The 21,808-nt window shown below is 40.9% G+C and overlaps 1 protein-coding gene across 2 annotated transcripts in view; it reads right to left on the reverse strand.

The window, feature by feature from the left end:
• CDH23 (cadherin related 23) overlaps positions 1 to 21,808 on the reverse strand; it is a 1,745,895-nt gene that overhangs the window by 671,259 nt on the left and 1,052,828 nt on the right. The gene's annotated exons all lie outside the window — the stretch shown is intronic.

Genomic DNA, 21,808 nt, shown 5'->3' on the forward strand with positions numbered 1-21,808 from the left:
AAATTTTGTGGCTGTAGCTGCTACGGTTCAGATGCCAATCCCGGACATACATACATACATACATACACACACACACACATTCAGCTTTATATATTAGATTAGTTAGGGAAAAATAATAAAATAAAAAAAAGTATTTATTTCCATTTTCACATTAGGGTTAAGGTTAGGGGTGTGGTTAGGGTTATGGTTAAGGTTGAGATTAGGGTTAGGGGTGTGTTCGGGATAGGGTTGGAGTTAGAATTCGGGGGTTGCCACTGCTTAGGAACATCAGGGGCTCTCCAAACGCGACATCGCATCTGATCTCAATTCCAGCCAATTCTGCGTTGAAATAGTAAAATGGTGCTCCTTCCCATCCGAGCTCTGCTGTGTGCCCAAACAGGGGTTTACCCCCACATATGGGGCATCAGTGTACTCAGGACAAATTGGACAACATCTATTGCAGTCCAATTTCTCCTGTTACCCTTGGGAAAATAACAATTTTGGGGCTAAAAAAATCATTTTTGTAAAAAAAAAGATTTTTTATTTTCACGGCTCTGCGTTATAAACTTTAGTGAAACACTTGGGGGTTCAAAGTTCTCACAACACATCTAGAAAAGTTCCTTGAGGGGTCTAGTTTCCAAAATAATGTCACTTGTGGGGGGTTTCTACTGTTTAGGAAGCCTGCAGACCATTCCATCAAAGTCTGCATTCCAAAATGCCACTACTTCCCTTCTGAGCTCTGCCATGCGCCCAAACAGTAGTTTTCTCCCATATATGGGGTATCAGCATACTCAGGACAAATTGTACAACAACTTTTGTGGTCCAATTTCTCCTGTTACCCTTGGTAAAATAAAACAAATTGGATCTGAAGAATTTTTTGTGAAAAAAAGTTAAATGTTCATTTTTTGTAAACATTCCAAAAATTCCAGTGAAGCACCTGAAGGGTTAATAAACTTCTTGAATGTGATTTTGAGCACCTTGAGGGGTGCAGTTTTTAGAATGGTGTCACTTTTGGGTATTTTCTATCATATAGACCCCTCAAAGTGACTTCAAATATGATGTGGTCCTTTAAAAAAATGGTGTTGTAAAAATGAGAAATCGCTGGTCAGCTTTTAACCCTTAACTTCCTAGCAAAAAAAAATTTTGGTTCCAAAATTGTGCTGATGTAAAGTAGACATGTGGGAAGTGTTACTTATTAAGTATTTTGTGTGACATATCTCTGTGATTTAAGGGCATGAAAATGCAAAGTTGGAAAATTGCTAAATTTTCACAAAATTTCAATTTTTTTCATGAATAAACACAAGTCATATCAAAGAAATGTTATCACTAACGTGAAGTAAAATATGCCATGAAAAAAAACAGTGTCAGAATCACTGGGATCCATGGAAGCGTTCCAGAGTTATTACCTCATAAAGGGACAATGGTCAGAATTGCAAAAATTGGCCCGGTCATTACCATGCAAACCACCCTTGGGGGTAAAAGGGTTAAAGGGAATCTGTTACCACATTTGATCTATCTAAACAATTAATATGTGCATACAGGTTATAGACTGGTGCTGTAAAAAAGTCATACAGTATGTCATATAAGATGCCTTGATATTAACCCCTTCATGACCGTGGGATTTTTCATTTTTTCCGTTTTCGTTTTTCACTCCCCTCCTTCCCAGAGCCATAACTTTTTTATTTTTCCGTCAATTTGGCGATGTGAGGGCTTATTTTTTGCGGAACGAGTTGTACTTTTGAATGACACCATTGGTTTTACCATGGCATGTACTAGAAAACGGGAAAAAAATTCCAAGTGCGGTGAAATTGCAAAAAAAGTGCAATCCCACACTTGTTTTTTTTTTTTTTTTTGCTAGGTTCACTAAATGCTAAAACTGACCTGCCATTATGATTCTCCAGGTCAGTACGAGTTCATAGACACCTAACATGACTACGTTATTTTTCACCTAAGTGGTAAAAAAAAATTCCAAACTTTGCAAAAAAAAAATAAATAAAATTGCGCCATTTTCCGATACTCGTAGCGTCTCCATTTTTCATGATCTGGGGTCGGTTGAGGGCTTATTTTTTGCGTGCTGAGACGGCGTTTTTAATGATACCAATTCGCAGTAATTCTGGCGTTTCGATTTTTTTTCTCGTTACGCCGTTTTGCGATCAGGTTAATGCTTTTTTTTTATTGATAGATCGGGCGATTCTGAACGCGGCGATACCAAATATGTGTAGGTTTGATTATTTTTTTTATTGATTTATTTTGATTGGGGCGAAAGGGGGGTGATTTAAACTTTTATATTTTTATTATTTTTTTCACATTTTTTTTTACTTTTTTTTTTAACTTTTACCATGCTTCTATAGCCTCCATGGGAGGCTAGAAGCAGGAACAGCCCGATCGGCTCTGCTACATAACAGCGATCATCAGATCGCTGTTATGTAGCTAAAATGCAGGTGTGCTGTGAGCGCCGACCACAGGGGGGCGCTCACAGCCACCGGCGATCAGTAACCATAGAGGTCTCAAGGACCTCTATGGTTACAATATACAAGCATCGCCGACCCCCGATCATGTGACGGGGGTCGGCGATACGCTCATTTCCGGCCGCCCGGCCGGATGCGGTAGTTAAATGCCGCTGTCTGAGTTTGACAGCGGCATTTAACTAGTTAATAGCGGCGGGTGATCGCGATTTCACCCGCCGCTATTGCGCGCACATGTCAGCTGTAAAAAACAGCTGACATGTCGCGACTTTGATGTGCGCTCACCGCCGAAGCGCACATCAAAGCAGGGGACCCGACATCGGACGGTATAGTACGTCCGATGTCGGGAAGGGGTTAATAAAACATCTTTTATCACTTTATATAAATGACCTCTTTCAGGGTTTGGGGAGAATGTTGCCTGTAAGTTAACTCTGCCTCCAGAGCTTGTTTCACATGAAGGGGGAGTTACCAGTGTGATGTGTAATGGTTACCAGTGTGATGTGTAATGGTTACCAGTGTTACCAATGTGATGTGTAATGGCCACTCTCTGCTCTCCTGATCTCACAGCAGACTGTATATGATTATAGGCCACATGCACACTTTTAGCATTTGGTCAGTATTTTATTTCAGTATTTGTAAGCCAAAACTGGATGCAGAGTTATCTTTCAGGCTACTTTCACACATCAGGCTTTTTGTTTCAGGCACAATCTGGCAATTTTTGAAAAAAAACAGATGCGTTTTTTTTGTATGCCGGATCTGCTTTTTTCCCATAGAGTTGTATTAGCGCTGGATTGTGCCTGATGGCCAGACGTTTCATCCGTTTTTGCTGGATCCGTTCAAATAGTCGGTTCCAGCAGACGCAGAAAACGTCCACTGCAACGTTTTTTTGTCCGGCGGAAAAAAACGCACAGTGACGGAAACGGCCAAAAACAGATGAAACCGAGATGTGAAGCAACAATCCAGCGTTTGGATCAGGTTTTCACAGCATTTTCCATGCAAATCATGGAGATTTTCCGTTCTGGGGTCTCTCTCTCTCTCTCTTTTTGCGGCCTGATTTTGTGGGCCTTTTTTGCGGGCTGTATCACCGTAATTTTCCCAGTCTGCTGCAAAAACGGGCTGGAAAAATCATGCGGATCGCCGTTTTTCTGGATTAAAATAGTAGGAGAAAAGCAGGGGAAAAAAAGCCATCTGCAAAAACGAAATTCACTGTGCACCGCAAAAACAACGGAATGGGGCCTGTGTCTGTAAGCCGTGAAATATATCGAGCAAGCATGATATTTTTTCATTGTAAATACGGCCCTCACGTCCTTACGGTGTACGACGCTCCTACGAATTTTTGCTTCCCATTTTTGCGTCCCCATAGAAATGCATTGGGGCTGCAAAAACGGGCCAAAAAACACGGCAAGTGTAAAACCAGCCTCTGGAAGAAGTCTTTTACATGTAAATGTGGATTTCTCTGGTATAAGATATCAAATTGCAGATATCAGGTTATTATTTTAGTCAGCCTTTTAAGACTTGTATGCTCATATACATGGCTAAGGAGGGTTAATCCTTCTGAAAGATTCCCTTTAACTCCCTCTGCAGTCTGCAATGTACAGTAAAGCAAAGAAAATGTAGAAGCTAAACAGTTCAAAATTTCAAATGAAACTAATTATTATTATTATTATTTATTGTTATAGCGCCATTTATTCCATGGCGCTTTACATGTGAGGAGGGGTATACATAATAAAAACAAGTACAATAATCTTAAACAATACAAGTCATAACTGGTACAGCAGGAGAGAAGACCCTGCCCGCGAAGGCTCACAATCTACAAGGGATGGGTGAGAATTCAGTAGGGGAGGATAGAGCTGGTCATGCAGCGGTTTGGTCGATCGGTGGTTACTGCAGGTTGTAGGCTTGTCGGAAGAGGTGGGTCTTCAGGTTCTTTTTGAAGATTTCGATGGTAGGCGAGAGTCTGATGTGTTGTGGTAGAGGGTTCCAGAGTAGGGGTGATACGCGAGAGAAATCTTGTATGCGATTGTGGGAAGAGGAGATAAGAGGGGAGTAGAGAAGGAGAGGATCGGAGGTTGTGTGTAGGTAAGTACCGGGAGACGAGGTCACAGATGTATGGAGGAGACAGGTTGTGGATGGCTTTGTACGTCATGGTTAGGGTTTTGTACTGGAGTCTCTGGGCAATGGGGAGCCAGTGAAGGGATTGACAGAGGGGAGAGGCCGGGGAATAGCGGGGGGACAGGTGGATTAGTCGGGCAGCAGAGTTTAGAATAGATTGGAGGGGTGCGAGAGTGTTTGAGGGGAGGCCACAGAGCAGGAGGTTGCAGTAGTCAAGGCAAGAGATGATGAGGGCATGGACTAGGGTTTTTGCAAATTCTTGGTTGAGGAATGAACGGATTCGTGAAATATTTTTGAGTTGAAGTCGGCAGGAAGTGGAAAGGGCTTGGATATGTGGCTTGAAGGAGAGATCAGCTTCAAGGATTACCCCGAGGCAGCGAGCTTGTGGGACTGGGGAGAGTGGGCAGCCATTTACTGTAATGGTTAGGTTTGTTGGGTGGGGTCGCGTGAGATGGGGGAAAGATGATGAATTCTGTTTTGTCCATGTTAAGTTTCAGAAATTTAGCGGAGAAGAAGGATGAAATAGTGGACAGACATTGAGGGATTCTGGTTAGTAGGGAGGTGATAACTGGTCCAGAGATAGAAACTTCACTGCAATAGTTATTTATAGCCAAAAATTAGTAAATTTAAAACAAAAAAATACCACAAAATTCTCCATAATCTTTAAAGAGATTGTCTTAAAAGGACAGCCCCCACTTGTGACCCCCTTTCACGTGCCACAACGGATAGGACTCTGTGATGGCTCGCTCACACTTGCTATGAAATCAGAGGGGTGCCATCCTGTAAAAAATTGGAATGCACTTAGCTCAATGTGAAACTATAGGGCAGCACACATCTGCGATTACTTTCTCATTTTGATTTGGCATGAGAAAACAATTACAGCTTACTGCAATTGCATCCGAGAATCGAATCGCACCACCCATAAAAGTCTATAGGTGTGTGTGAAGCATCGGGTGATATCTGAGTGCAGTGCGATTCCCATCCACAATGGAGGAGATAAAGAAATTGATTTATCTGCAGCAGAGCAGGATCCGAGTGACTCACTAGCATATCGCATCTGATGCCACACGTTGGTATGTTGATGTGACTCCGGCCTAAGAGCAACTCTGATCCTGCACATCAATGCACTTCTTAAGGCCCCGTCTCACATAGCGAGATCGCTAGCGAGATCGCTGCTGAGTCACTAGTTTTGTGACGCAACAGCGACCTCAGTAGCGATCTCGCTATGTGTGACACGTACCAGCGATCAGGCCCCTGCTGTGAGATCGCTGGTCGTGTCGGAATGGCCTGGACCTTTTTTTGGTCGCTGAGGTCCCGCTGACATCGCTGAATTGGTGTGTGTGACACCGATCCAGCGATGTCTTCACTGGTAACCAGGGTAAACATCGGGTTACTAAGCGCAGGGCCGCGCTTAGTAACCCGATGTTTACCCTGGTTACCAGCGTAAATGTAAAAAAAAAAAAAACAGTACATACTCACATTCTGATGTCCGTCAGGTCCCTTGCCGTCTGCTTCCTGCTCTGACTGAGATCCGGCCGTACAGTGAGAGCGCAGCACAGCAGTGACGTCACCGCTGCGCTCTGCTCTCACTGTACGGCGGCACTCAGTCAGAGCAGGAAGCAGACGGCAAGGGACCTGACGGACACCGAAAGGCGAGTATGTACTGTTTGTTTTTTTTGGTAACCAGGGTAAACATGGCCCTGCGCTTAGTAACCCGATGTTTACCCTGGTTACCCGGGTGCTGCAGGGGGACTTCGGCATCGTTGAAGACAGTTTCAACGATGCCGAAGTCGTTCCCCTGATCGTTGGTCGCTGGAGAGAGCTGTCTGTGTGACAGCTCCCCAGCGACCACACAGCGACTTACCAACGATCACGGCCAGGTCGTATCGCTGGTCGTGATCGTTGGTAAATCGCTATGTGAGACGGGGCCTTTAGACAATCATTTATTTCATGCCCTTTATAATGTATGACTCTTGTAGGCTAGCCTTTGGTGAGAACAGAGTATCAATGGTTCAAAAGAAGCAAAACGTGTGCTGATCAGGTAATTGCCTCTCAAACCTTTTTTTTTTTTAAATAATGCCTTTAAACTATTAAAAGCAAGTGTTTTTAGACTTTTGCTTCTTCTCACTTTTTAAGTTTAAGCAAAATGAAAAGAAAAGGAAAAAAACAACAATCGACAAATGCATACACAAATACCTACATAGCTACAGTGTGAATCGGGCTATTTTAACATTTTTGGCCAACATAAGACATTTATCTGCATGCTAAAGTAACAAAAATCAACAAATAAGGTACAAAAAGAATGTCAATTGCAATGAATATACAGTGGGTATAAGTATTTGATGCACTGCAGATTTTGCATGTTTTCCCATCTACAAAGAATAGAGAGGTCTGTAATTCATATCATAGGTACATTTCAGCTGTGAGAGATAGAATCTAAAAAAAATCCAGAAAATCACATTGTATTTTGGATTTTTACATAATTAAATTCTATTTTATTGCATCAAATAAGTATATGATCCAATAGAAAAACAGAACTTAATATGTGGTACATAAATTTTTGCAATTACAGAGGTTAGAGATTTCCTATAGATCTTAATCAAGTTTGCACACACTGCAGCAGGGATTTTGGCCAACTACTTCATACTAAATGTTTCTTACATAGCCACTCCTTAGCTGCGCTGGCTGTTTCAGGTCACTGTCATGATGGAAATTAGATAACACGTCACTCCTTAGAATACAATGGTGCTCGGATAAGGGTTAATGTATTTGGATTATGTTTCTCAAATAAAATATCTTGAATAGCATTAACCTTTTTGAATGCTGGACCTTTTTGAATTTAACTGTCACGATGGAAGATCCAGCCATGACCCATCTTCTTGCGATACATGACACAATCCATTCTCCCTTCAATATGGTGCAGTTGTCCTCTCCCATTTACAAAAAGCACCCCCAAAGTATGTTGATTCCCCTACCATGCATTATGGTTGGGACAGTGTTCTTGGGGTTGTACTCATCCTTCTTCTTCCTCCAAACACAAGTGGAGTTGAAACAAAAAAAGTTTTATTTTAGTCTCATCTGACCACATGACCTTCTGCCATGAATCCTTTGGATAATCCAGATGGTCATTGGTGAACTTCAAATGGGCCTGGACATGTGCTAGCATGAGCAGGTGGACCTTGCGTGACCTACAGGATTTTAATCCATGATGACGTAGTGTGTTACTAAAGGTAATGTTTGAGACTGCGGTCCCAGCTATCTTCAGGTCATTGACCAGGTCCTCCTGTGTATTTCTGGGCTGATTCATGGCCTTTCTCAGAATCATCCTTACCCCACAAAGCGAGATCTTGCATGGAGACCCAAACCGAGGAAGATTGACAGTCATCTCGTGCTTCTTCCATTTTCTAATAACTGTGCCAACAGTTGTTGCCTTCTGGCCAAGCTGCTTGCCTATTGTCCCGTAGCCCATCCCAACCTTCTGCTGGTGTACAATTTTGTCCCTGGTGTCCTTACACAGCTTTTTGGTCTTGGCCATGGTGTAGAGGTTAGTTTGTGATTGATTGAGTGTGTGGGCAAGTGTCTTTTAAACAGATAATGGGTTCAAACAGAAAAACTAACAGCTCTGTGAGGGCCAGAATTCTCGCTGGTTGGTACGTGATCGAATATTTATTTCATGAAATAAAATACAATTTAATTATTAAAAAAATCATACAATGTGATTTTCTGGTTTTTATTTTTAGATTCTGTCTCTCACGGTTGAAGTGTACCCACAATAAAAATTACAGAACTCTCCATTATTTGTAGGTGGGAAAACTTGCAAAATCGGCAGTGTAACAAATACTTATTTTCCCCACTGTATATACATCTGCCATTGACGTCCTTTTTGTACCTCATTTGTTGCTTTTTGTTAATTTAGCATACAGATGTCTGATGTTGGGCAAAAATGTTAAAATAGCACGATTCCTAAAATACAGTATCAGGTATGCCTAAAGAAACTTTCTGTGAGGCCTCTGTATTTGTTAGATTCAGCTCAGGTCGTTTATAGAGTACATATAAGATATATCAAGATGATGCATGGTTAACAGTTTATTCACGACAAACTGGCTTGCTAGCCATGAAAAGCTCAGAATGAAATGTCTCAAACGTCCTGAAAGATGAAAGTTAAATAACTGTGGGTGAATAAGATCTTCTCTAGCACATAATGATCTTCAGAGGTGAGAATGATTACATGACAGTTAATTCCCTGGAGAACATTGCCATAAATAGCGGTATTTACAGGTCTTAGCATTTGATCTGAAATTCACTCAGAAACAAGACGTATTTAGGTGTGAGACACACAATTTTTTTACTACCTTACTGTAATAAAATAAAAATGTGTGGATCTAAAAACACTTAAAAAAAGGGAAAACTTGCAATGCATCTTTTTCAATGAAGGCAAATAATTTAAAGATAATAATTAAGGTATTAGAGGCACATGGTACAACCTAATGGATGGTAGTAAATCCATTTAAAGGGTGTGGGCACAGGATGATGCGGCAAAGGTGTAGACAAAATGTGGTGTAAAACCTTGTATCGTGAGCATGGTCCACATGTCAAATAGATTCATAAAAATGATTTGTTCCATGGTCAATTCTCAAAACACACGCATAGAAGACACAACAGAATGGAACATGCTCTAAGTCTCACGGACTAGAGACAAGGACCTGTTTTTAAGTGTACACTCACACTGGTGTATATTCTGTCATGTGATAGAATCGGGTTGATTATGCTGATGACATTCGGCTCAAACTACGTCAGAGTTTGATCCGAGTGTCATCTGAGTGTAAACCTATTTTCTCGCATGAGAGAATCGCAGCACAGGTGCAGTGAAGATGGAGGACTTTATTTATCCATCTTCTCCTTTGTTTCTGTGTGCGTACATCGGACGTCACTCAGATGACATCCGAATGCAGTCCGATGTTTCCCACTCACCCATAGACTTGTATGGGTGCGCGTGATCCAAATATCGGATGCACACACAGCATGCTGTGATTGTTTTCTCATGCCAAATTGGCATATGAAAGTAATCACAGTTCTGCACTGCCCTATAGTATAACATTGGGCAGTGTTATCCAATAAAACATTGAAGAGGCAACCCTCAGTGCACATGCAAGTGCAGGTAAATCCCTAATGTGCGTTTCGCATGTTGATACCTCACTTTTTCAAGGGGAACTTAAAATGAGGTTCATTGCAGGACCTTTTGAACATGTGAGGGCATCACATAGTCACTGGTCCACCAATGGGATGGAACTATTGCACGCATGGTGCACACACGGAAATCTTCATACTAATGACATCATGGAAGCTTGGTTTAATGGCCAGAATGGCATTATGGATTTGTTGCTTAAACTTTTTCTGTGACTCACATTACTTGCATACCTACTGCACAGAGGCTGTCCTTTCAGTGTTAATTACCACTTTTATGATCTTTTTTAAATTATCCCTGAGGCGGATTTTTGTATGAATAAAATTGATTTTCTAAGCTTTAAACACTGCAGTCTTCTCTTTCATTCATTGAGAAGACTAGTAGAACTTCAGCTGATTGGAAAGCATAAATGTGGTGACAGATTGCCATTACAGTAGTCACTTGAGCTGCAGTGATCACTGTTACTGCCTTTGTTTCATCCATCAGTCCACACAGGATATTCCTGCCATGAAATAATAATAATAACTCATATTGTGCTATTATAGAACTACCTCCAGTATATTCCAAACTTCACATAACCCTTAAAATAAACCAACTAAAACAACCATACTTGTCCATATATCCTTCTTGGTTATAATTAGTAAGAGCGAATCCGAAGATCCACGTGGCTGTTCTTCCCCTACAATGCATAAGTGAAGTCTTAATTTTTAAAATTGTAAATTGAAAGTTTAACTGTGCATTTTCTTCTAGTTTGGCAGTGATGTTAATGCTTCACGTGAGTTTTATGCCACCTGGGCAAGTCTCTGTTCTGCCCCATTAGGAAAAGTAGCAAAATTGCCATCATCCCTCCAGTCTGACCCTTCTTATGACCTATATCTCTTTTGAATGCTTTGAATGATAGGGATCATGAAGCAAATTCAGCCCTTTGCATCTGTCCGAAGCCTTCCAGATGGCTGACATGGCATTCTGCCCATACTACCAATAGCTGACAAAAAAAATACTAGCAGAGTAAAAAAAATATAGTATCTTATTTTATTAGATTACAGAGACAACACTTTTTTGAAAGGAGATTTTAAAACTCAAGAAAGAAAACGTAATCCAAAAAATTTAACCAAACAAGCGGTTTAAAGTAATTTTTGTCTGCTCTATGTTATCTGTCATACAGTAATGGCTAAAAGTGTTGACACCCTTGAAATTGTTTCAGAAAATGAAGTATTTCTCACAAAAAATGATTGCAATTACCCATCTTTTGATAAACACATGTTTATTTCCATTGTTCATATTGGAACAACATAAAACAGAGAAAAAAAGGCAAATTGGCCATAATTTCATACAAAAACCCCAAAATGGGTCAGAAAAATTGTTGTTGCCCTCAACTCAATATTTGATTGCACACCCATTGGAATAAATAACTGCAATCAAACGCTTTCTATAACCATTAACAAGTTTCTTACACCTGTCAACTGGAATTTTGGACCACTCTTCTGTTGCAAACTACTCCAGGTCTCTCATATTTGAAGGGTGATGTAGCGCTATTGAAAGCACCACTCACGGTATCCACTTCTCCCTCCATGCAGGGACGCCGCATCACTCACCGCACCGACCCCGTGGCGTGGTCTCCTGGCATGGCCCTCCTGCTTCCTGGTGTCCGCGCTGCAGCTCTCCAGTTGCTAAAGGGGCAGCCCACATATATACTAAATGCTTTCAGCTTGCTGCTCAGAGGCATGTAATATAATTAAGTGCACCTGCAAGATGGCTCCCAGCCAATAGCTGAAAGGCATTTTGTATAAATAACTCACTCTCCCCTATGGAGTCGCCAAGCAATGTGTAGAATCATTAGTTAGTAAGGTGTACTAAAAGTAAGTTGTTAGGTCCCCTGGTTTCGGTATAGCCAGTGTCCTGAACCTGTATCCCTGGTTCCGATGTGGCCAGTTCTGTGTCCGTAGTTCTCTGGTCCCAGTGGGGCCAGTCTGGTATCTGAAGTCCCCTGGTCCTGGTGTGACCAGTTCGGTATCCAAAATTCCCTGCTCCTGGTATTTCCAGTCCGCTAGTTCCAGAGCGGCAAGTGCCTGAACCTTGCTAGTCCCCAGTCCTCACTATGCTCGTAGCATTGACGACAGCTGCACTACCTTTCTGACACTGGATACTACATTGCGACTCAAAATCCTATGGGAATCTTCAAATTTCATGATGCCTTGAACACAGTCAAGGCACCCAGTGCCAAAGACAGCAAAACAACCCAAAACATCTTTTAACCGCCACCATATTTGTCTGTGTTCTTTACTCATTCCGTTTCGGTAAACAGTAGAATTATGTGCTTAACCAAAAAGCTCTGTCTTGGTCTCACCTGTCCACAAGATGCTTTTCCAGAAGGCTTTTGGCTTACTCATGCACATTTTGGCAAACAACAGTCTAGATTTTGTATGTCTTTATGTCATCAGAGACCCTCCTGGGTCTTCTGCCATAGCGTTTCATTTAATTCAAATGTCGACGGATAGTTTGCGCCGAAACTGATGGACCCTGAGCCTGCAGGACAAGTGCTTTAATTTCTTTGGAACTTGATCGCGGTTGCTTATCCACCCTTTGTGACTATCCTGCATTACAACTAGTGATGAGCGAATATACTCGTTAGTTACTCGAGACTTCCCGAGCACGCTCGGGTGTCCTCCGAGTATTTTTTAGTGCTCAGAGTTTTAGTTTTTAGCGCCGCAGCTGAATGATTTACATCTGTTAGCCAGCATAAGTACATGTGGGGGTTGCCTGGTTACTAGGGAACCCCCACATGTATTTATGCTGGCTAACAGATGTAAATCATTCAGCTGCGGTGCTAAAAACTAAAACTCTGAGCATTAAAAAATATACGGAGGACACCCGAGCGTGCTCAGGAGATCTCGAGTAACGAGTATATTCGCTCATCACTAGTTACAACCTTTCATCAATTTTTCTCTACTGTCCACATCCAGAGAGATTAGCTACAGTACCATGGGTTGTAAACTCTTAAGATTATGCTACGCACTGTGGACAAAGGAACATCAAGTTTTCTGGAGATTGACTTGTAACATTCATATTGTTGATACTTTGCAACACCTTCAGTTGTCAAGTCCTCATACAGTTCTCTACTCTTCTTTCTGTTTTCCATGCTTGAACCAATGTGAAAGATTGGTATGCAGGGCAACGCTTAACACATAGGGAAGTAGGCGGAACATAGGCGGGGATTCAAGGAGGAAGAAGGGAGGAAGCACCCATCCATCCACAGCCCTCCCAACTGCAAATGTGAAAATAGCCTTAGAAAATTAAGCGGAAACCCACACCATCTTTTTTCTGAAAAATCATCTTTTAATGTACAGTAATCTGCACACACACTGAAATTAATGGTATATGTCATTGACATCTGCATAACTATCTATTCTATGTGTATACACTATATGTAATCCATCTATTCTATGCTGTCAGCTCCTGCTGTGATTTTACAATATGTGGCTGCTGAATTTCCAGCTTTTCTTACATAGATACTGTAGTTGTAATATATACACATATATACAGCATGTGTGTCACTGACATCTATATATCTACCTATTCTATGTGTATATATCTATTCTATCTATTCTATTCTAACCTTTCATTTTACTGTACATGGCAGATGAATTAACAGCTTTTCATCTATACCCTGTTTGATGGGTCCAGCAGAAAAATATTCGGCTTTCTCATTGACTTGCATTAGATCCGTTATTCGTTACGAATACACTGATATTAGAAAGTATTTTTGCCGATTTTCCCGAATACATATATTTCACTATTCGCTCATCACTAATGGCAACCCAGGGTCTGCAGGAGATCCCTGTGGTTGTCATTGCTGGATAGCATTGAGCACCACCCAGTGCCAGCGTTCATCGCAAGAGAGCATTTCTGCTGCACACAGCAGGGCTCTCCTGCTATGTGTAGCATAAGCAATCGGATGATCGCAGTTTCCAGTCTCCTAAGGAGACTATTGAAGCAAGTGGAAAGTTAAAAAAAATGTTTTAAAAATATAAAAAAATACAAAAATATAAAAAGTTTAAATCAAAGTTGATTTGCCCCATTCAAAATAAACAATTTAGAAAAAATAAAAAATACACATATTTGGTATCGCCACATTCAGAATTGCCGGATCTATCAATATATAAAAATAATCAGCTTGGTAAACGGCACAAAGAGGAAAAAATCAAAATGCCAGAATTACTTTTTTTTGGTTGCCCCAACATTGCATTAGAATGCAATAACAGGTGATCAAGAGATTGTATCTACTCCAAAATGGTATAACTAAAAACGGCACGCAAAAATTAAGCCCTCACCCAGCCCCAAGTCACGAAAATGGAGAGGCTACGGGTCTCTGAAAATAGCGACTTTTCTTTTTTGTCAAACTTTGGATTTTTTTCTCACCACTTAAATAAAGAAGAACTTATAGATGTTTGGTATCTACAAACTCGTAATGACTTGGAGAATCACAATGGCAGACAGTTTTAGCATATAGTGAACAAGGTAAAAAAAAATACAAAGCAATTGTGGAATTGCACTTTTTTTGCAATTTCACAGCGCTTTAATTTTTTGTTCCATTTTCCAGTACACAATGTGGTAAAATTAATGGTGTCATTCAAAAGTACAACTCGTCCTGCAAAAAACAAGCTTTGGTCATATTGACCAAAAATAAAGTTATGGCTCTCAGAAGAAGGGGGGCAAAAAACGGAAACTCAAAAATGGAAAAACCCAAGGTAGTGAAGGGGTTAGTAATCAGCTGGTCACGGATATGTTGAAAATCTGACTTTGACCAATCTGATACCAAAGGTCTATTCTATTAATACTTTCATCCAGTAAAACTCCTTAAATGAACAATAATAATAATAATAAGAATAATAGTAATAAAAGCATTTGCAGTCCACAGACATGATTCTGTGACTGGATTGGCCAACAAAGTTTGAAGATGTGGCTCAAGGAATCATAATTCCACTGAATTACATTCTGGCAATGATTATGTAGTATATGGGTTTGTTTTTTAATTTTAAACACTCTATTGTGCTGATTTATTACATTAATATTGTATCTTTTTAACTTGTACTTTTTTAAAATGTACATATTGCAGGAGCCAGAACATGAAAGTGATATGTCAATGTCTGGGCTGGCGTCAGGATTAGGCGGGGACCCCACTTGCCATCGGGGATGCTATGGGGGCCCAGAGCCTGTGCCAGTGCCGGCGCCTGCGATTGGCCTCACCTGTGGCTTACTCAGGGCCCCGATACTTGCGATGCTTACCTCTCCCTGTTCCACTGCTGCAGCATCATTGCATCCTCTAACTGTGACGTACAGGTCAGAGAGCATGATGATGTCACTAGTGTGCACTCTCTGCCTGAGCAGTCACAGTGCAGAGAGCCGGAAGACTCTGACTCTGGGGAGTCCGGAGCAGGCAGCTGCCAGCAGAGAGGGGAGGATTTCATTTTTTTATATATTTGGAGCATTACAAGGGGCCCATCATACACTGGAGCATCATATATGGGGTTCATTATATATGGAACATTACATGGGTCCATCATACACTGGAGCATCATGTATGGGGCCCATTATATATGAAGCATTATATGGGGCCCATCTTACACTGGAACATCATATATGGGGCCCATTAAATATGGAGCATTGTATGGGGCCAATTATATACTGTATGGAACATTATATGGGGCTCATCATATACTGCATGGAACATTATATGGGACTCATTATACTGTTTGGAGCATTATATGGGGCTCATTATTCTGTATGGAGCACTATGTGGAGCCCATAATACTGTATGGAGTACTATACTGTCCGGTTTCTCTGGTCACTGTACCTGCTTTAAAGATGATTATGCCTGAATGAGAGTTAATAGTACTTGGCGAGGTTTTAAACACTGTTTATATGGAATTCTAATAGCTCACACTCACTAGACTTTAAATTGGATTTTTTGGCTTACAGATGACAATGACCCATTCTCTCCAATACTCTTGTCAAGGGTTCAAAGATCTATTGCTCGTTTAAAAGTGTGACAGACCATTGACAATACTTGCAAACTAATTCTCTCATTGTCTGTAATTGCATTTATAAGTACTTATTTCAATGATGGACAATGCTTGAGAAAAAGTGATTTTCTTGCTTAGCCTAAAACAGACTTGTAAAATTGCTAGTGACAAAAAAAGGGGATTGCTTCAGATAACTAATTGCTTAGATTTGGACTAGATCAACAATGTCTTGGAAGGATAAGAATTTAGGTAGGAAAGCTGCATATATACATAAGGCTTGCAGCTGCAATATATACATTGTGTGACATTATTAAGATCTCCATGAATTATTATTATTATACAGAAAAGGATTTGGAAGCACAGATCATTTTTTTCAAAACCAATTCACATGCCAAGACATGAATTTTAGTTATTATTATTATTATTATTATTTATTATTATAGCACCATTTATTCCATGGCGCTTTACAATGTAAGGATGGGTGTGCATAATAAAAACAAGTAAAAAATCTTAAACAATACAAGTCACGAGACTCACGACTGATGCATTAGGAGAGAGGACCCTGCCAGCGAGGGCTCACAATCTACAAAGGATGGGTGAGGATACAATAGATGAGGGTAGAGCTGGTCGTGCTCAATTTGGTTTGGTCAATTGGTGGTTACTGCAGGTTGTACGCTTGTCGAAAGAGGTAGGTCTTCAGGTTCCTTTTGAAGGTTTCGATGGTAGGCGAGAGTCTGATATGTTGTGATAGAGAGTTCCAGAGTAGGGGTGATGCACGAGAGAAATCTTGTATGTGATTGTCGGAAGAGGAGATAAGAGGGGAGTAGAGAGTAAGTACCAGGAGACGAGGTCACAGGTGTATGGAGAAGACAGGTTGTGGATAGCTTTGTATGTCATGGTTAGGGTTTTCTACTGGAGTCTCTGGGCAATGGGGAACCAGTGAAGAGATTGACAGAGGGGGGAGGCCGGGGAATAGCGGGGGGACAGGTGGATTAGTCAGGCAGCAGAGTTTAGAATAGATTGGAGGGGTGCGAGAGTGTTCGAGGGGAGGCCACAGAGCAGGAGGTTGCAGTAGTCAAGGCAGGAGATGATGAGGGCATGGATTAGGGTTTTTGCAGATTCTTGGTTTAGGAATGTACGGATCCGTTAAATATTTTTGAGTTGAAGTCGGCAGGAAGTGGAAAGGGCTTGGATATGTGGTATGACGGAGAGATCAGTGTCAAGGATTAGCCCAAGGCAGCGAGCTTGTGGGTCTGTGGAGAGTGGGCAGCCATTTATTGTAATGGATAGGTTCATTGGGGGGGTCGTGTGAGATGGGGAAAGATGATGAATTCTCTTTTGTCCATGTTAAGTTTTAGAAATCTAGCGAAGCAGAAGGTTAAAATAGCGGACAGACATCGAGGGATTCCGGTTAATAGGGTGGTGATATCTGGTCCAGAGAGGTAGATTTGTGTGTCATCAGCATAGAGGTGATACTAAAAGCTGTGAGATTCTATGAGCTGTCCCAGGCCAAATGTGTATATGGAGAAGAGCAGGGGCCCTAGGACTGAACCTTGTGGGACTGCGACAGATAGGGGGTGAGGTTAGGAGGTGGTGTGAGTGGGAGACGCAGAATGTCCGATCTGTTAGGTATGACACGATCCAGGATAGGGCCAAGTCTGTGATTCCAAGAGATGAGAAGGTCTGTAATAATAGGGAATGGTCCACTGTGTCAAAGGCAGATGACAGGTCCAGGAGGAGGAGGATAGAGTAGTGTCGCTTGCTCTTGGTGGTTAATAGGTCATTTGTGACCTTAGCTAGGGCAGTTTCAGTGGAGTGGTGTGACTGGAAGCCAGATTGTAAGCGATCAAAGAGGGAGCGGGAAGATAGATGGGAGGACAGTTCAAGATGGACGTGTTGTTCCAGTAGTTTTGAGACATAAGAGAGAAATGATATAGGGCGATAGCTAGATACAGAGGATGGGTCAAGAGAGGGCTTTTTGAGGATAGGTGTGATTGAGGAATGTTTAAAGCTTGAGGGGAAGTTGTTAGTGATAGGTTGAAGAGATGAGTTAGGGTTGGAATGAAGACTGTGGTGAGGTTCACTTTTTTACTGTGGAAATAGTAGTTGACTTCACATTATGCAACAATAATGCAACATTACTCGTGGATTCGCTAAACATTTGTATTTTTTTGTGGGGGGGTTATGCTATAGTATGTGAATGTGCTTTACTTGCAACATATTTCATAATAGTGACACAACAGAGAACTCATGCTTTGTACATGTATTAATTGTTTAAGGGATAATTTTCATTTCTAGTATTAAATATTGCAAAAACATAAAACATTTGTGTGGTACCACAAGTTCAAAATACACATCAAAATGAGAAGCATACAAAAATTACTGCCACAGGGCAACCATATGTGTACAGGTGCGTCTCACAAAACTAGAATATTATCAAAAAGTTAATTTATTTAAGTTCTTCAATACAAAAAGTGAAACTCAGATATTCTATAGAGTCATTACAAACAGAATGATTTCAAGTGTGTATTTCTGTTAATGTTGAAGATTATGGCTTACAGTCAATGAAACCCCAAAAGACATTATCTCAGTATATTAGAATATTTAACAAAAACACCTGCAAAGGCTTCCTAAGCATTTAAAAACATCACTTAGTCTGTTTCAATAGGCTCCTCAATCATGGGGAAGATTGCTGACTTGACAGATGTCCAGAAGGCAGTCATTGACCCACTCCACAAGAAGGATAAGGTCATTGCTAAAGAAGCTGGCTGTTCACAGAGTGCTGTATCCAAGCATATTAATGGAAGGTTAAGTGGAAGGAAAAAGTGTGGTAGAAAAAGGTGCACAAGCAACTGGGATAACCGCAGCCTTGAAAGGATTGTTGAGAAAAGGCCACTCAAAAATTGGGAGGAGATTAACAAGGCGTGGACTGCTGGAGTCATTGCTCAAAGAGCCACCACACACAGACATGTCCAGGACATGGGCTACAAGTGTCTCATTCCTTGTGTCAAGCCACTCATGACCAATAGACAACGCCAGAAGGGTCTTACCTGGGCCAAGGAGAAAACTGGACTGTTGCTCAGTGGTCCAAGGTGTTGTTTTCAGATGAATGTAAATTTTGGATATCATTTGGAAATCAAGGTCCCAGAGTCTGGAAGAATAGTGGAGAGGCACACAATCCAAGCTGCTTGAGGTCTAGTGTGAAGTTTCCAACACCAGTGATGGTTTGGGGAGCCATGTCATCTGCTGGTGTAGGTCCATTGTGTTTTATCAAGACCATAGTCAGCACAGCCATCTACCAGGAAATTTTAGAGCACTTCATGCTTACCTCTGCTGATAAGCTTTTTCGAGATGGAAATTTCATTCTCCAGCACTGCCAAAAAGTACCAATACAAGTATCACTGTGCTTGATTGGCTGGCAATCTTGCCTGACCTTAGCCCCATAAAATATTTATGGGGTATTGTCAAGAGGAAGATGAAAGACACCAGACCCAACAATGCAGATGAGCTGAAGGCTTCTATGAAAGCAACCTGGGCTTCCATAACACCTCAGCAGTGTCACAGACAGATCACTGCCATGCCGCATGCAGTAATTGATGCAAAAGGAACCCCAACCAAGTATTGAGTGCATTTACTGAGCATACATTTCAGCAGGCCAAGATTTTGGATTTTAAAATAATTTTTCAAGCTGGTGTTATAAAGTATTCTAATTTTACTGAGATAATGACTTTTGGGTTTTCATTGGTTGTAAGCCATTATCATTACCATTAACAGAAATAAACACTTGAAATATATCACTCTGTTTGTAATATATGAGTTTCATTTTTTGTATTGAAGAACTGAAATAAATTAACTTTTTGATGATATTCTAATTTTGTGAGATGCACCTGTATATCACATGAGGAATAACGTAAAAAAGAAATAAGACCAATTATGCACCTGCTGTTCAATTGTTCATTCTGCCTCCCAAAGAAGGCAATAAGGCTCGGCTCACAGTTATCCTATGCTCCACACTGAGCACTTACACCGGGGTTCCTGTGCAAATCTTTGAAATACGGAATTCTGACTGACTCTCTGGTGGAAGAGTCCCTATAATGAGGCAGATGGAGGTGCTGTGGACGACGTCTGACTGGTGATCCATCGGTGTGAGTCTTTTTATTAAAATTGCATAAAAGCTCTGTCAGCCACTGTTTTGTGCACCTCTGAAAAAAGGATACTGCTGAACAGAGGCCAAACAGAGTCCACAGTCACTGTTACGCCTCATTATAGTGAGTGCCACGCTCATCTGCAATACATCACTTGGAGATTTAAAGGGAAACCCCGATGTAAGTCCCCACTCAGGTCCATCATCTGTTAATGGAAATATATGCCAATAGCGCTCTGTTCCTCCCGAGTTTTGCCATATGGGTAAGCAGTACTGTAGAGCCACTTATGGAGTATTTCTACATTCAGCAGAAATTGTAGGACACATTTTGGTGCCACTTTTACCCATTTCCCAGTGTGAAAATGTAAAATCTGGGGCTAAAACAAAATTTTGGTGGTAAAAATGTAATTATTTTTTTCTTCAGTGACCAATCGTATATAATTATGTGACCCACCTGTGGTGTCAATATGATTACTGCACCCCTAGATAAATTCAATGAGAGGTGTAGTTTGTAAAATGGGGTCTCTTATGAGGGGTTCTGCTGTTTTGACACCTTAGGGGCTCTGCCAATGTCACATGGCACTCTCAAACCAGTCCAGCAAAATGTATACTGCAATATGGCGCTTCTTTATTTCTGAGCTTTGCACTGTGCCTCAATAGTAGTTTTCGACCACATATAGGGGACTCTTCTCTATGATGTGTGAATGTTTTTTAAAGCAATATGGAAATGGATATGTCTGGATGGGGCTACCCCTTTAAGTTTTGCCCTTAGGTGTTAAATTATTTGATAAGATATGCTACTAAATCCGTTAAAAGCTACACTTCCTATTTCATTTCAAACTAATGCCACTTTTATGGAGAGGCAACTGAGATTAAAAAATCAGAAATAATTTGTTGCACAGAAGGGGGAATTTCCAACGGAACAATGGAGAGCAAAATACTTTAATACAGATCCTTGTTTCATCCTTTATGCCTGATATAGATTAGAATCAGCACCATTATGTGAAATTTACCTCTCATCACCTATTGGCAAAGCAACTTTTAAGAAAACTTTTCACTAACCTCTCTGATTTCTAATCATGACACCATCGAAGCAAAACCGTACTGCTCATAACTAGGACCCAACAGCATGTAAATTGCTCTTATTAAATACTCTGATGAACACTTCTCAGAAGCTTTACCTTTCAAATTTAATGACAAAAATATATTGAATGAAAAGCAGTGCACAAGGCATGAAATGGCAAAAGAATTCCAAGCAACAAGTAGGTTGATGTAAGTTGAATGCTTATAAGCGGAAGACTGTGAGACCTGAGTGTTTATCAATGTACAACATATCTAGAAGTATCCTTATCACATATTTTATGGAAAAACAACATGGTAATAATACAAAGAAAACATTTTAACATGTGAGATACAAGACTTTAGAGCCAGACGCCTACAATGCTGATTTCAGCTTTACATATATTGTGCAGTTGCGCCCTTTTTCAATTACAATATTCATGGGATACCATTTCCATCAGACACACAATAAACACAGAAAATGGCATTATATCAGTCAACAGATTTCATTTGGCTGGACTGCAGTACATCAGAATTATGTTGACAGTTACTAAAGTGGAAATGTGGCATACACTTTTTTAACATCACAGTAATATAGAAATACGAATTTCAGAAGCTTACAAAACTTAGGCCTCAATTCATCCATTACAGTACATAAAGCGAGAAAATCTACACTGCCCGGTAAATACACTGCAGCAAATTTTCAGGCCACACCTAGTCACACTCAGAAGGCACGCCGATTTACCACTACTTTCCACCCTGGCAGGAGATCTCAGAGGGGACAGTGGCAGTGAGAGACATTCAGCAGATGTCAGGGAGAGACTAGGTGAGCGAGAGCTAA

Source organism: Ranitomeya variabilis, chromosome 4 (assembly GCF_051348905.1).
Source record: "Ranitomeya variabilis isolate aRanVar5 chromosome 4, aRanVar5.hap1, whole genome shotgun sequence".
Classification (NCBI taxonomy): domain Eukaryota; kingdom Metazoa; phylum Chordata; class Amphibia; order Anura; family Dendrobatidae; genus Ranitomeya; species Ranitomeya variabilis.